The sequence below is a fragment of the Melospiza melodia genome, unplaced genomic scaffold (genome assembly GCF_035770615.1).
Source record: "Melospiza melodia melodia isolate bMelMel2 unplaced genomic scaffold, bMelMel2.pri scaffold_35, whole genome shotgun sequence".
In the NCBI taxonomy this organism is placed as follows: domain Eukaryota; kingdom Metazoa; phylum Chordata; class Aves; order Passeriformes; family Passerellidae; genus Melospiza; species Melospiza melodia.
The window spans coordinates 736,790-751,464 of record NW_026948670.1 but is presented as its reverse complement, the minus strand read 5'-3'; the positions used below and the strand labels follow the sequence as shown (position 1 = coordinate 751,464).

The 14,675-nt window shown below is 52.8% G+C and overlaps 1 long non-coding RNA gene across 1 annotated transcript; it reads left to right on the top strand.

Annotated features, from left to right (window-relative positions):
* Positions 1 to 2,622: 2,622 nt before the first annotated feature.
* On the top strand, positions 2,623 to 13,055 carry LOC134434339 (uncharacterized). The gene is made up of 2 exons (XR_010031849.1): positions 2,623 to 3,434; positions 12,826 to 13,055. It is a non-coding gene; the product is annotated as an uncharacterized LOC134434339 (long non-coding RNA).
* The last annotated feature ends 1,620 nt before the right edge of the window (positions 13,056 to 14,675 follow it).

The following is a 14,675-nucleotide window of genomic DNA, read 5'->3' as shown; positions in this document are numbered from 1 at the left end:
TACAGCAGCTGAACCGGGTGATACCAATAAAATGCCATGAGCCTGCAAATGCCCATGGGTGACACCATTGCATTCAGAGCAGTGTCTCTCTTTTACTTTGGTCACTTTGCCCTGAGGTATTACAGTTCCAGTGGTTGGCCCCTGGGCCCTCACATCTCCCCCTTTTTGTTATATATAAAAAAGGCTTCTGCTATCGAGTTTTGCAGGCATTTAGCAAAAAAAGGACAAAACAACCAACACAATGAATACAAAAACAAAGCCCACACAACAGTCTTAACTAAAGATGAAAGCCAGCCTCGCAAACCCCTGTGTTTGGAAAGTCTAGGGAACCAGTCGTTGTTGCCTTCTATCTGGATCTTGTTTCCTTGATCTTTTAGGAGCTGGATGCCCTGGTATACTGACTCCCTATGTGACAGCAGGTTGAAAAAACACATGCCTTCAAATGCCTGACAGGCATGGCCATGGACAAGAATTTGTGGCTTGTCTGTGGAAGCACCCAGCTGAAGGCATATGGCTCAGTGAGGAGCATCCAGATTCCTGCTGCAGCAGCAATCAATGGCAGCATCCTCTGACTTTGTTAATTTAGTATCTGGAGGCTTGGGTGTCCTTAAAGTAAAAGGATGAAGAGATTAGAAGGTGGAACTTAAGTTGTGGTCCCACTAAACTTTCTCTACTGTAAGGCAAGGGTGTGAACACAGCTTATTAGAAGAACCATATATCAATGCTAAAATATAATTTTTACAAATGTTAAGTCATATGTCCTGGTTAGTGATGTCTGAGGCATCTTGGTCTTGGTGTGTGTGGTCAGCGCTGCTTAGATCTTCTTCTGTCCTTCTCCTTGTTCTTTCCCAGGCTGCTGCAGGCTCTCTTAGGCTTCCATTCTGTTCTTCTGAGGTGGCTCTGGTGTTTGCTTCACGGTTCCCAGAAACAGTTTTATGTATTTTGCTGGGATCCATCTTACCAGTGTTTCTGTAGAGACAAGGGCATCTTCTCTTCCCCAAGTAATCAATGGGAAGGTGCCAATAATTTGTGTAGATTCAGGTTCTTTGATCAACTGTTCTTTTAATTGGGCTGCAGCTGAATTAGTAAACTGCCTGATGACTGGGGGAGTTGTCTCCATAAATGAGTTGTTCTAAAAGTTGAATACGTAAAAGGCCTTGGCCAGTGTCTCAATGGGAGATAATATCTGGACTCCCCAGCTTAGTTGATCAAGGATGTTTTGATGGCTCAGTGGGCCCTCTCAGCTTTGGACTGTCCTGTGGTGGAGTGTGGTATGCCTGTGACATGTTTTATACCCCAGGGGTGAGAAACCTGTTGGAATCAGTGCAAGGTATAAGCAAGAGGTTTATCAGTTTTAAGTTCCCGTGGACATGCTTGGGTGGAAAAACTTAAAAATTAATGTTTATAGCATCTTTGATTTTTCACCAGCATGGGCAGAGGCAAAAATCCCAGTGGAAGAGGTGTCGATTGAGACGTGGATGTATTTTAGTCTGGCGAAAGGGGATTAGTGTGTGATGTCTGATTGCCAGATGTGGAGACTCTCTAGTGCTCTTGGATTGACGGCGGCTCTGACAGAAGCAAGGCCATGTTCCTGACAATTTGGGCAGGTGGCTACAATGGATCTTGCCGGGTCTCGGGTAATTTTGAACATCCTGAGCAGCGCAGGAATGTTTTGATGGTAGAATTGGTGGCTGATCCTTGCCTGTCCAAAATCTATCTAAGGCATATTGCAGTGGTTCAGATGTTTGAAGTAGGCAATTGAGGTGCTCTTGAGTGAGAAGTAAATATTCACAAGGTCTGTTCCTGCAAGGGAGCACAGACACTTTCTAGCTTTCCTATTAGTTGTGCAATAGGAAACTTTCTGTTGGGTTGTTATCATTTTAGTAGGTTGGTGTCATCTGAAAACCCTATCAATTATTATCAGGGCATCTGAGATAGTTGAGTCCCACTGAAACAATAATGTATGGAATTTTGGACTTACACCAAGGATTGCCAGGGAGAAAGGAAATTAGGGTGGTATCTGTGTGCCTGTTTAGTTTGAATCACCCAGGATACCTTTTGTACAGTTTCTTCGGCCTCCAGTGTCAGTGATCACGGTAATCGAGTCCTTCACTGCCTTTAAGGAGCAGGAACAGTGTCACAAGATCTTCTGTGGAGATTCCCAGCAGTGAACGTACCCAACTGATGCTTCCACAGAGCTGGTGGAGTTCTGGCAGAGTCTTTGGGTTGCCCTTGATGTGCAGTGTTTAGCCTGTGATGGTTCTCTCTGTGCTTTTTAGGCCGAGGAACTTCCAGGGGTCTGTCTTTTGGACTTTATCTGCTGCAATCTCAAAACCTTTCTGCTGTACCACAGTGATGACATCCTGTACTGCAACATCCAAAATGATTTGAGCTTCTGCACAAACTAATGTATCACCCATGTAATAAAAATAATAACGTGTGGTGGTTTGACCAGGAAGAAGTGGGAATTCTGGGATGTTGTGGTCAAACCAATGGGTGCTTGGATTTTGATATTGGCACCTGGGGTAGCCAGTGGGTTTTAGGACACACCTCCGAGAACACCCAGGGGTTAAAAGCAGAGCTTCGGCCCTGGGATGCTCTCTTGGGACTTCGAGGGACGCAGGTCGGAGCTCTCCCCCGTCCAGCCGCTGCTGCTGGGCGGGGGAGGGGCAGCCATGCGGTAGGCCTGGGCCTGGACAGAGATGGGAGTGAGGAGGCCTTGGAGGATGGAAGGGTGGAGAGCAACAAGAGTCATCGGGCAGCCATTCCCCCCCCCCCCCCCCCCTTTGGAGACAGACAGAGAGAGAGAGAGAGTGCAGCCTGTGTTACCTTGAAATTCAGTAAATACGTGCTGGCAGCAGGCAGCCCAGCTGAGGAGATGGGGGGGGGTGCAGCCAGGAGTCCAGCTGCCGGGAGGAGTTTTTTAACCCTTTTTTTGGACAATGAAGGCCTTACAGAACATTAACCCTTCCTAGACGAGTGATAAGAGAGGAGGAGGATGAAGGAAATGAACGAGTGATGGAGGTCTGGACCAGAGAGAGAGAGAGTGAGAGATGTTGAAAGAATGGAGAAGATGGAGTGGCATTTAATGCTGGACTCTTTTGTGTAGTCATGGACAGAGCTATGTTTCCGTGAGATACAGAGACTGAGTCCAGGGGGAGAAATGTCCCAGAGCCAAAGAAGAGTCAGTGTGTGGACCCCTCGGCCCCAGGGGGTATATAAAATATGGGGGGGACGGATGTCCCAGAGGATGAGAAGGTGAGATACTGTGCTTTTCTGGAACTGGACAAAGCATCCTTAAAAAGACAACCCTGGAAGCAGCCCTGATCCCTGTTTGGTGGTGAGAGCACCGGAACAAGGACGGAAAAGGCCACCACGACACATGGAAGGACTCCCTCTCCTCTTGAAGAGCTGAAAGTTTGACCAATCTAAAGGTGTTGTGTTGTGTTGTTTAATTTCCCCAGTTATTTTCCTATTTTATGTATTCTCCCCCCAGTTCTGTGAAATGGTTCCTCCCTCCCCTGGTTTTCCCGCCACTGCCTTCCCGGTTGGTTCGTTTCCATGGTTACCCCCTTCCCCCTCAACAGTCAATCGCCCCTGTTATGTAATCTCCCCTCTCTTATTCTCCTTATAAGTAAGTTTTTCCTCCTCCCTGGGCCCAGTCAATCACCCCCCACTCCTCCCAGGCTTCCAGAATCTTCTCCTCTCTGGGGGCTGTGGTTGGCTGTGGTCCCGGGGCCCCTCCTTTATGTTGTATTTATTGGTTAGTCCCCTATGTCAATTATGTTTGTACCTTTCCCCGATTGGCTAGTTGGGCTCCCCTCCTCTCTCCACCCCTTCGTTTTAAAACTGTACCTCCCGCCCCTTCTTGCTGCCACTTGCTGGTTGGCACCCTCCTGTTCTGTACCTGCCGTCGAGCCACCAATAAACCGGAGTTAGCCCCCAGCCTGTGGACACCTCTTTCTTCGTTCCTCTGCGCTCCTGTCCACACTGCGCATCCAGCCCAGCCTGAGGCCACGACGCCAAGGGGGGCTGGCAGTGTATGCGCCGGGGGTGTCGGCCACCTCCCTTCAGCAGTCAGCTAGCCGGACACTCGGGCCAAATACGCCCTCGCGCAGGTTGGCGCCCAACGTGGGGCCTGAGAGTGGACATCTGGACACCTGACCACCGTCCAGACCCTGCGGTGTTGGATTTACAAATTCCTCTGGCCGTCAGCCTACCTCAGGTGGTAGCAGACCCCGTTCTAGGGGTAGCGCTCCCTGAGGATTGGAGTCTCAGCCCTCAGCACCGACAGAGGAGGACTCCAGGAACGAAGACCCCCTCGCCCGACCTTCTGTTGCCGCTCCAACGAGATTGGTAAGTCCGGACCCCTTCTTCCCTGGGGACTCTCCAGGCTTCCCCCTTCGCCTTTTTAAACCTTTCCCTAGGGGTACGGGCCCTGCCCTGGGGACCTGCCCTCCACCCTCTTTCCTAAACCCCACACTTTTGTTATTTTAATCCTTCCGTGGGAGCCGGACTCTCCCTGGACGCGGGGGCCGGACCCACCACCCTATTTCCTTGTTCCTCACACCTTCTCCCGGACTTCGGGGCGGTGGGAGGGCGAAGGCTCGTGGTCAGCGGCTCGTTGTTTTAGTTCGCGTTTTCCCCGGGCGAGAGGGGAGTGACATCGGTTTCCTTTCCCCCTTTCTAGTAGTGATTTTTTGCTGCTAGAAAGGTGCCATGGGTGCGGGCTTGGGAAAGGAACAAAAAGAGGTTTATTACTATGTTCGTGATTTGTTGTTCACTGGTGGGCATAAAGCGCCCGAATCAGAGTTGAAATTGTTAGTTAAGTGGGTCTTTTCCAAGTTCCCCAACGTCTCCTCAGAAGTTGTTAAACAGCCACGTTTTTGGGCAGCCGTTGTGGCCAAATTAAATGAAGCAGTGAAGTCTGGGGAGACGAATTTAGCTAACGTGGCATACTGGGCTGGTGTTGTGCTTGCCACTCTCCGCCCAGTAGGGGAGCCAAAGAAAGGGCCCGCAAGTTCTGCGTTGTCCCCCAGTTCCCCTCGTTCACTTGCCCTTGTCCCTCATTCCGCTCCCCAATCCCATAGGCAGGAGCCCTCGAGGGGGATTCTAAAGGCCGACAAGAAGCAGGGGGTTCCACCTGCCCCTGCTCCCCCTCGATCCGCTCGGCCTCCCCCTTCGAGGAGCCCTGGCCAGGCTTCTCTTCATCCCGACCCCCCTGTTCCTATCCCCAAGTCCCCGGTTGTTAAACCCAAGGTTCGGTTTGCTGATGGTGTTGAAAATGGCTCCCAGGGTGCCCAAAATGGCGCCGGCCACATGGCCGTTCCCGCCAAGACCCCTTCTCTTCCCCAGAATCCCTTTCTCCCTAATCCCAACCCCTTTCTCCCTTCTGATCCAGCCCCTTTGTCGGTTGCCCCTCCTTTGTACCCCTCCTTGGTCCCTCCCACGGCTCCTCCTTCAACCCCGCCCGTTGCTCCGCCCCTAGTACAGCCTCCCGTTGACCCCGCCCCTGCTCCTCCCTCGTATTCAGCTCCTCCCTCGACTCCTCCCGTTCCTCCGTCTCCTGTACCGCCCCCGGTACAGCCCCCTACTGATCCCGCCCCTACTCCTCCAACTCTTCCGGCTCCTCCTCCGGCTCCTCCCGTATCTCCTCCCCCAGTTCAGCCCCCCGTAGATCCCTCCCCTGTTACTCCCTCGTGTTCGGCTCCGCCCCCATGTTCCACCCAGGGGGCGGAGAGGGGTGGTGTGCCGTGCCCACCCCCTCGTCCTGCCTCACTACCAGGCCCCGCCTCAACCTCTTCCACTTCCGGTTCCCACGCCTCCCCTTCCGGTTCCCACGCTTTGTGTTCCGGGGGGGGGGGGGGGGGGATGACCGGAGGCCGGGGCAGGCACCCTTGTTGGAAGCCGCCCCGGTTTCGTACACCCTAAGCGGAGAGGGGAGTTCTCTGGCACAGTGGGTGCCTTTAGCACCGGCCCGGATCAAGGAACTGTGCAAGGCGCAGAAGGACTACTTCCGGGAGTCTGAATACTTCCGGGGGTTGCTCCGCAATGCCCTTGCGCAGGGAGATCTGGTGCCTGCTGACCTGAGAGCTCTCTTCTCTAGCTTAACAGGTCCTATGGAATTTCGGATTTGGGTGGCGGAGTGGAAGAGGGAGATTGTGGAGGTTCTCCCAAATCTTTGGGGGAATCCTGCCACATCTCATGATGCGGATGGCCTGATAGTGCAGGAAGAACACCTGTTGGGCGAGGGGTCGTGGGCGAATGGGGCGGCCCAGGCTCGGGCCCTTTTTCCCCAGCATCTGGTGGAGTCGACTCAGGCTGCGGAGCGGGCCTTTTTCAAACTGGCAGTCGTCACCTCCCAATGGGAGGAAGACGAGGTGCGGCAGGGCGCGCAGGAGCCCTACCTAGCCTTCATCGAACGCCTCTACCGCTTCGTTGAGGCACAGGTGTCCGGGGACCGGGAGAGAGAATGTATGCTGAGAAAAATGGCCTACTATAATGCCAATGCAGAATGCCGAAAGGCAATTCGGACTCTCCCCCGAACTCCCCGGCCCACGGTGGAGGCGATGATGGAGGCGGTAGTGGCTCATGTTCCACTCTCTGCGCGCCCACGCCGAAACTCCGTAGCCTTTGCCGACCTCCCCGAGCCCGAGCCATTCGATCTAGAGGCTGCCCCCGCTGCTGGGCCACCGACACCAGGGCCCGGCAGAAGAACAACGGACACCCACCCCTGCCACTTATGTGGCGAAATTGGGCACTGGATGCCCCAGTGTCCAATGAGGTTAGATTACCTTAATTACAGAAAACAAAGGGAGAGGGAGAAAAAGACAGCAAAAAACTAGGTCAAGAGCGCAGCCCCTCCCTGCGCGTGGATAAAAATGTGGCGGGCGATCGATCATCACGTGGGGAGGAAGGAGTTGAGGGAGCGCCGCCGCCAAATTTCGTCTTGCCGGACTTGACAAAATTCACGGACATGACTAATACCTGTGGTGCAGTTCCTGCGCTTAACACTTTGTCCTCTGCTTCCCCTTACAGGCTGCAGCTAACTAGGGATTTTTATATCCCTAGCAGTAACATCCAGCTGGTGTCTGTCGACCTCCAACATCCGGGTCGCTGGAGGAAACTAGGACGTTGCAGGTGGACTGTCATCGGTGACACAAAGCACACGCCGTGAGACGTGCACATCATCCCCGGTCTGGTCACTACCGACCGGGATCGTTTCACGGTAGGGCTGTACTGTGTCCGACCCCCACTTCTCCTTCCCAAGGGACAGGTGATCGCCCAGGCCATTCCCGTTCCTGATCGAGACCATTGGAGCAGCGGCGCGGAGAGGACATCGCCTCCGTCGGTGGCCTGGGCGCAACTCGTAGGGAGGGAGAAGCCCCGCCTGACATGTCAGCTTTCGTTGGGCGGGGATCGGAAGGTCATCAGGGGTCTCTTGGACACGGGTGCGGATGTGACAATCATTCCCTCTCGGGAGTGGCCGTCACATTGGGATTTGCAAAGTGCAGCGGGCACGATTTCAGGTATCGGGGGTTTACAATTGGCCAAACAGTCTAAGAGCATTGTCCAAATTAAGGGGCCCGACGAGCAATTGGCTTCAGTGCGCCCGTTTGTTTTAGATTACAACAAGCCTCTCTGGGGGAGAGATCTGCTAGCCCAGTGGGGGGCCAGAATTGACCTGCCAAAGGCCCCCCAGGTTTTTCGGGCAGTGGCCACTGATGAGCGCCGGACTTGGAAGCTGGATTGGCTCTCAGATAGACCAGTACAGGTCCAACAGTGGCCACTTAACAAACAGAAATTGAAGGCGCTCAATGAGCTTGTGCAGGAGCAGCTACTTAAGGGCAACATCGAGGAGTCCATGTCACCCTGGAACTCCCCGGTGTTTGTAATCAAAAAGCCCAATAAGGATAAGTGGCGGCTCCTGACCGACCTCCGCCAAATTAATGACCTAATTGTTGACATGGGATCTCTCCAACCAGGGATGCCATCCCCAGCAATGCTCCCGCAAAATTGGAATCTGGTGGTAATTGATATAAAGGATTGTTTCTTCCAAATTCCCCTTCACCCGGACGATGCCCCGCGCTTTGCTTTCACGGTTCCGTCCATCAACCGTGAGTCCCCGGCCAAGCGCTACAATTGGCGGGTATTACCACAGGGAATGAAGAACAGCCCTGTGATCTGTCAATGGTACGTCGCTTCGCTGCTGTCACCTTTACGTACAGCCCTCGGGGATGCCGTCATCCTCCATCATTATATGGACGACATCCTCGTGTGTGCGGCCAACCACAGTCTACTTGCCCATGCGCTTGACCTGACAACCAATGCGTTGGTTGCTGCAGGGTTCGAGCTCCAGCAGGATAAGATTCAGCGGATGCCACCTTGGAAGTACCTGGGCCTCGAAATTACAAAGCGGACCATTGTTCCGCAAAAATTGGCTATTCGGACGAAAGTCCAGACCCTGGCAGATGTCCATCAACTGTGTGGGTCTTTAAATTGGGTGAGACCCTGGCTAGGCATCCCCACCGAAGACCTAGCCCCCCTTTTCAATTTGTTGAAAGGGGGAGAGGGGCTTAGTTCCCCTAGGGCTCTCACCCCAGAGGCAGAGGTGGCTCTGGAGAAGGTGCAAAAGACTGTTTCGGCCAGGCAGGCCCATCGGTACCACCCGGGCCTGCCATTCAAATTTATCATACTGGGAAAGCTGCCACACCTCCATGGCATGATCCACCAGTGGGACCAAGACCTAAAGGACCAGGGTCTGGGTGACCCCCTCTTGATCATAGAGTGGGTGTTCCTCAGCCACCATAGGTCCAAAAGGATGACACGGCCACAAGAGTTGGTAGCCGAACTGATCCTCAAGGCAAGATCGAGGATCAGGGAGCTGGCAGGGTGTGACTTTGCTTGCATTCACATTCCCATCAAATTGGAAGCGGGCCAATTAAAATTAAAGACCTTTGAAGAACTGTTGCAGACTAATGAATATTTACAGTTTGCATTGGACAGCTACACCGGGCGCGTCACAGTTGATCAGCCGGCCCACAAATTGTTTAATTCAGATTTCAAATTGTCTTTAACTAAGGTTCAAAGTAGGGAACCACTGGATGCCGTGACTGTCTTTACTGACGCGTCTGGAGCATCCCACAAGTCTGTCATGACTTGGAGGGATCCTCAAACTCAGCAGTGGGAGACCGATGTTGTTCTTGTGGAGGGTTCTCCACAAGTTGCTGAGTTGGACGCAGTTGTCAGGGCATTCCAGAGATTCCCTGGACCTTTTAATTTGGTGACAGATTCTGCGTATGTCGCCGGTGTGGTGTCCCGAGCTGAACATGCAGTTCTTCAAGAGGTCACAAACAAAAGGTTGTTTGAATTGTTAAACAGGCTCGTTGAGTTGGTCTCCCACCACGAGCATCCATTTTATGTGATGCATGTGAGGTCACACACTGACCTGCCCGGGTTCATCGCGGAGGGCAACCGCCGTGCCGACTCCTTGGCCGCGGCTGCCGTTACGCAGGGCCCGCTCCCGGATGTGTTCGGCCAGGCTAAGATCAGCCACCAGCTCTTTCACCAAAATGCGCCCGGCCTGGTTCGGCAATTCAATCTGACGCAGGACCAGGCCAAGGCGATTGTGGCCACATGTCCCCAATGCCAGCAACATCAGATGCCCACCGTGGTCTCGGGAGCTAATCCCCGGGGCCTGGCGAGCTGTGAGCTGTGGCAGACGGACGTAACACATGTTCCATCTTTTGGCCGGTTGTGTTACGTCCACGTCTCAGTAGACACCTTCTCTGGTGCCATCTACGCTTCTGCCCACACAGGGGAAAAGGCAGCGGATGTTCAGAGGCATCTGCTTCAGGCATTCGCTGTCTTGGGCATCCCTAGGGCCCTAAAAACTGACAACGGCCCTGCGTATGTTTCTAAGGAGCTGCGGAGCTTCCTGCAGCAATGGGGAATAGTCCATAAGACCGGCATCCCCTATTCCCCGACAGGCCAAGCCATGGTGGAGAGGGCCCACCAGAGCCTCAAGAAGACCCTGTCCCGCCAGCAACCGGTGATGAAGGTGGAGACCCCCCACGTCCGGCTGTCGAGAGCTCTATACACCCTTAACTTCCTGAATTGTTCTTTCGACAGCCAAAATCCTCCAGTGGTCCGGCACTTCGGCAGCCACCAGCAGCTGCAGCCCAAAGTCAGGCCTCCGGTTCTGGTCAAGGATCCGGAGACCTGGCGGACGGAGGGCCCCTTCGACTTGGTGACCTGGGGGAGGGGATACGCTTGCGTGTCTACCCCCTCAGGTCCCAAGTGGGTTCCATCCAAGTGGGTAAGGCCCTTCGTCCCGAAGCAGGGGACAAAAGCGCGGAATGTACCACAAGTTCGGCAGGCGTGTTGGCGGCGACGGAGGAGGCAACACCATCCACCATCTGCTCCTCCAGACCTTCCCTCCGTGGAGGAAGAGCCTTCCCCACCAGCCTCTCCTCCACCACTGGACCTCCTCCTTCACGTTTCCTCCTGTTCTCCCCCTCTCCCTGATATGTCACCCCGTATGTTTTATTTAAGTTGGCTTTTCGGGGAGGAACCATACCTATAATTTCGATATACTTTTACTGTTTTCTATCGTTTCAGTTTTCATTTCCCTAATGGCCCCCGCTTCATCACCGCTGGCCCCAAACCCTGGAATGCTGATCATCTTTGCGACTACCTACTGGCTCCTGATGCCATCTGCGGAGCCGTGGGTCATCCCCCAGCCCAAGGTCAACGTCTGGCGTGCCTTGGCTCAATCACTTGGACAAGATAGTATTTGCCTGGACACCGGCGCAGCAGAGGACCCGATGTCGTCTTGCCTTGTGGGGATCCCATTCTCTCCAGGCGAGTTCCCTCCCACCTTCCAACGTTCCTTTTCCCCCATTCTGGCCCGGAGCCTCACTATCCTCCCTAGTTTTGACCCCTCAAATGCCTGGAGAGACGGAGTGTTCAGGCTGGCTCCTGCAACCTCCGAACCCACAGAGTTACACCTGCTCGGCTCCGCCAATGCCTCCATTTGTTTTCAGTTTGACTACACTATCACCCCCGTAGAGAAGGGCAGTGAGGTGGTCCTCCAGACCAAAAAAGAATATCAGGCCAAGCAGTGGTGTCAGGCTGTCCTGAAGATCCTCGGCCCCACCACTACTGGCCGGACCCCTTACTCCCTTCCTCGGGGTGTGTTTTTAATTTGCGGAGACCGAGCGTGGGCAGGCATCCCCTCTGGCCTGGTTGGAGGGCCGTGCACTTTTGGCCGGCTGACGCTGTTCACACCCAACATGTCTCAAATTATTGATTGGAAACGATCCAACATCACATCCGAATTGGGCAGGTCTAAAAGAGGTCTTAAGGATCTCACCGAGGACTGTGATGCTGAAATTACTCATTGGTCACACTCAAAGTCCGTCGCCTTTACCATCCTTTTGCCTTGGGTATCGGTGGCGAAGGCTCTAGGAGAATTGGGCCGCCTAGAGTGTTGGGTAGCGAAACAAGCCAATTTTACATCAGCCGCGTTATACGACCTCCTGTCAGACGAGGAGATTACGAGGAAGGCGACACTCCAAAACAGAGCAGCAATAGATTTTCTATTGCTGCTTCACCACCATCACTGTGAGGAGTTTGAGGGCCTCTGCTGTTTGAACTTGTCCACCCAAACCGGGGACGCCAGACAATCTATACGCAAGCTACAAGACCTTGTGCACAAAGTCCAACGAGAGACCTCGGACTGGCTGGGGGACCTTTTCAAGGGTTGGGGCCTGAGCGGGTGGGCCACTTCCATTATTGAAAGTATTATTAAAGTCGTTTTGAGTTTAGTTATGCTTTCAGTTTTCGTTACGGTGATCCGCGGCCTGGTCCAAAGACTGATATCGAAAGCCACCTCGCCAAACATCAATCATGCCACCGTGCCCGTCGAGGAGCACATCGAGCTGGGGGACCTCTCCTCGGAGGCCGGGGAAGCTGCAGAAGAGGAGGGGTCAACAGTGTCGCCCGTTGACCATCCCTGGGCGGACGAGCCCCAGCTCGAAGAAGGCGAGGATTGGCCGGACCAGCCGCGGGTCCCCGAAGCTTGAGTTTACATGGACTTTTATGTTCCTTTATTTTATTTGTTAAGAAACGGGGAGATGTTGTGTTGTGTTGTTTAATTTCCCCAGTTATTTTCCTATTTTATGTATTCTCCCCCCAGTTCTGTGAAATGGTTCCTCCCTCCCCTGGTTTTCCCGCCACTGCCTTCCCGGTTGGTTCGTTTCCATGGTTACCCCCTTCCCCCTCAACAGTCAATCGCCCCTGTTATGTAATCTCCCCTCTCTTATTCTCCTTATAAGTAAGTTTTTCCTCCTCCCTGGGCCCAGTCAATCACCCCCCACTCCTCCCAGGCTTCCAGAATCTTCTCCTCTCTGGGGGCTGTGGTTGGCTGTGGTCCCGGGGCCCCTCCTTTATGTTGTATTTATTGGTTAGTCCCCTATGTCAATTATGTTTGTACCTTTCCCCGATTGGCTAGTTGGGCTCCCCTCCTCTCTCCACCCCTTCGTTTTAAAACTGTACCTCCCGCCCCTTCTTGCTGCCACTTGCTGGTTGGCACCCTCCTGTTCTGTACCTGCCGTCGAGCCACCAATAAACCGGAGTTAGCCCCCAGCCTGTGGACACCTCTTTCTTCATTCCTCTGCGCTCCTGTCCACACCGCGCATCCAGCCCAGCCTGAGGCCACGACGCCAAGGGGGGCTGGCAGTGTATGCGCCGGGGATGTCGGCCACCTCCCTTCAGCAGTCAGCTAGCCGGACACTCGGGCCAAATATGCCCTCGCGCATAAAGGGTGGTGCCAGACGGAGTGTGAATAATTTTGGGAGTGTGGATAATTTTGGGAGATGAATTGTACGGGGATCTGGAGGAGGAGGGGGAAGTGTTTCTGTGTAGTTTTCATTCTCCTTGTGATTTCTTTTTTTTTTTTTCCTTTGTGTATGTGTAGTTTAGTGTTTGTTTGTAGTTTAGTAATTGTTTGTATGTAGCTTAGTTAATAAACTTTTCTGTATGTTGAAGTTGGAGCCTGCTTTGTTTATTCCTGGTCACATCTCGCAGCAGACACCGGGGAGAAGGTGTCCTCATGGGGGCTCTGGCTTTGCCAGGCCCAAACCATAACATAACGTTAGTATGTTTTTTCCACAAGGGCGAGGGAATTTGGGCTCCAAGCCATTGACAAATAGTTGGGCTCTGCTTCATTCTTGGAGGCATTATGGTCCACTGGTACTTCTGTAAAGGTGCTGTCGATTTGGGGACGGAAAAAGCAAACAAGGGGCTTTCATTGGATGCAAGGAGAAGTCAAAAAAGCAGTCATTTAGATCTGTGTCCTGGTTTAGGACAAATTAGGGGAAATCTCCAAAAGGGAGCCCCCCAAACAAAACAAACCTCCAACCACCCCTCCCCCAATACCGGGTTCGGGAAGGAATTTCTCAGGCAACAAAGTGGGAAACAAAACCTATTTATTTACAAGTAACAAAAGAACACTCCCCAACACAAGAAAAGAAAAGAAAACAGAGTGTATTGTGAGGGCGCCAAGCTTCTCTCGCAAGCTCCAGGTGTCCTGACGTCTCAGGTCAGGTCCGGAGCTGGTCCAGTATCTTCAGGGGAGGGTAAGAAAGAGGGAACAAAAGAAAAGGAAAAAAAACAGCGCAAAAGGCAGAAAGCAAGAAAGCAAAGCGGCTAGCCAAGCCAAGCAGCAAAAAGTCAAAAGCAAAAAGGCCCTGGTCAAACACTCCCCCCTCTCTTCCCCGCCCCACCGCAGCAAGACGGCTGGGGGGGGGAAGAGAGAAAATGCACAGCTGCCAGACACAACACACAATATTGGGATAAAGGCTGTCAACCCACGACACTCCACCCCTTATCCCATATCATGAATATAAAATAAAAACTTTCATTTCACTTACTCACACCTTTGACACTTAAGCATTCCTCTCATCTTACTTGCTCAGACCTTTGACACTTACAGTTTCCTTCTGTCTCACATTCAACAAACAATGACATTCATATTTGAGTCTCATCCCACAATCAGGTCTCCCTGAGGCACACACCGTGTTGTTCCATCTTTCTGCATTATCCACCATGTATAACCTGGTCCTTGAGCAAAGACAATCCCACGGATGGGTTTGTCTGTACTCGAGGCAGGGTTGATCCATACTGTCTTTCCCAACAAACCTCTGACATGGGCCACTGGGGCTTTATCCCCATCTACTATATTAAGGAGCTCAGACTGAGCAGGACTCGCTCGGTTGGTGGAACCTCGAGTGTTACCTAACCAGGTAGCCTTTGCTAAATGCTGCTCCCAGTTTTTTAAAGACCCCCCACCCAATGCTTTTAAGGTGGTTTTTAACAATCCATTATACCTTTCCACTTTCCCTGCAGCAGGTGCATGATAGGGGATATGGTATATCCACTCGATGCCATGTTCCCTAGCCCAAGTATTAATAAGATTGTTTTTAAAATGAGTCCCATTATCCGACTCAATTCTCTCAGGAGTACCGTGCCTCCAAAGGACCTGCTTTTCAAGGCCCACGATAGTGTTACGGGCTGTAGCATGAGACACAGGATAGGTTTCCAACCATCCAGTGGTGGCTTCCACCATGGTTAGTACATAGCGCTTGCCCTGGCGGGTTTGAGGCAGTGTGATG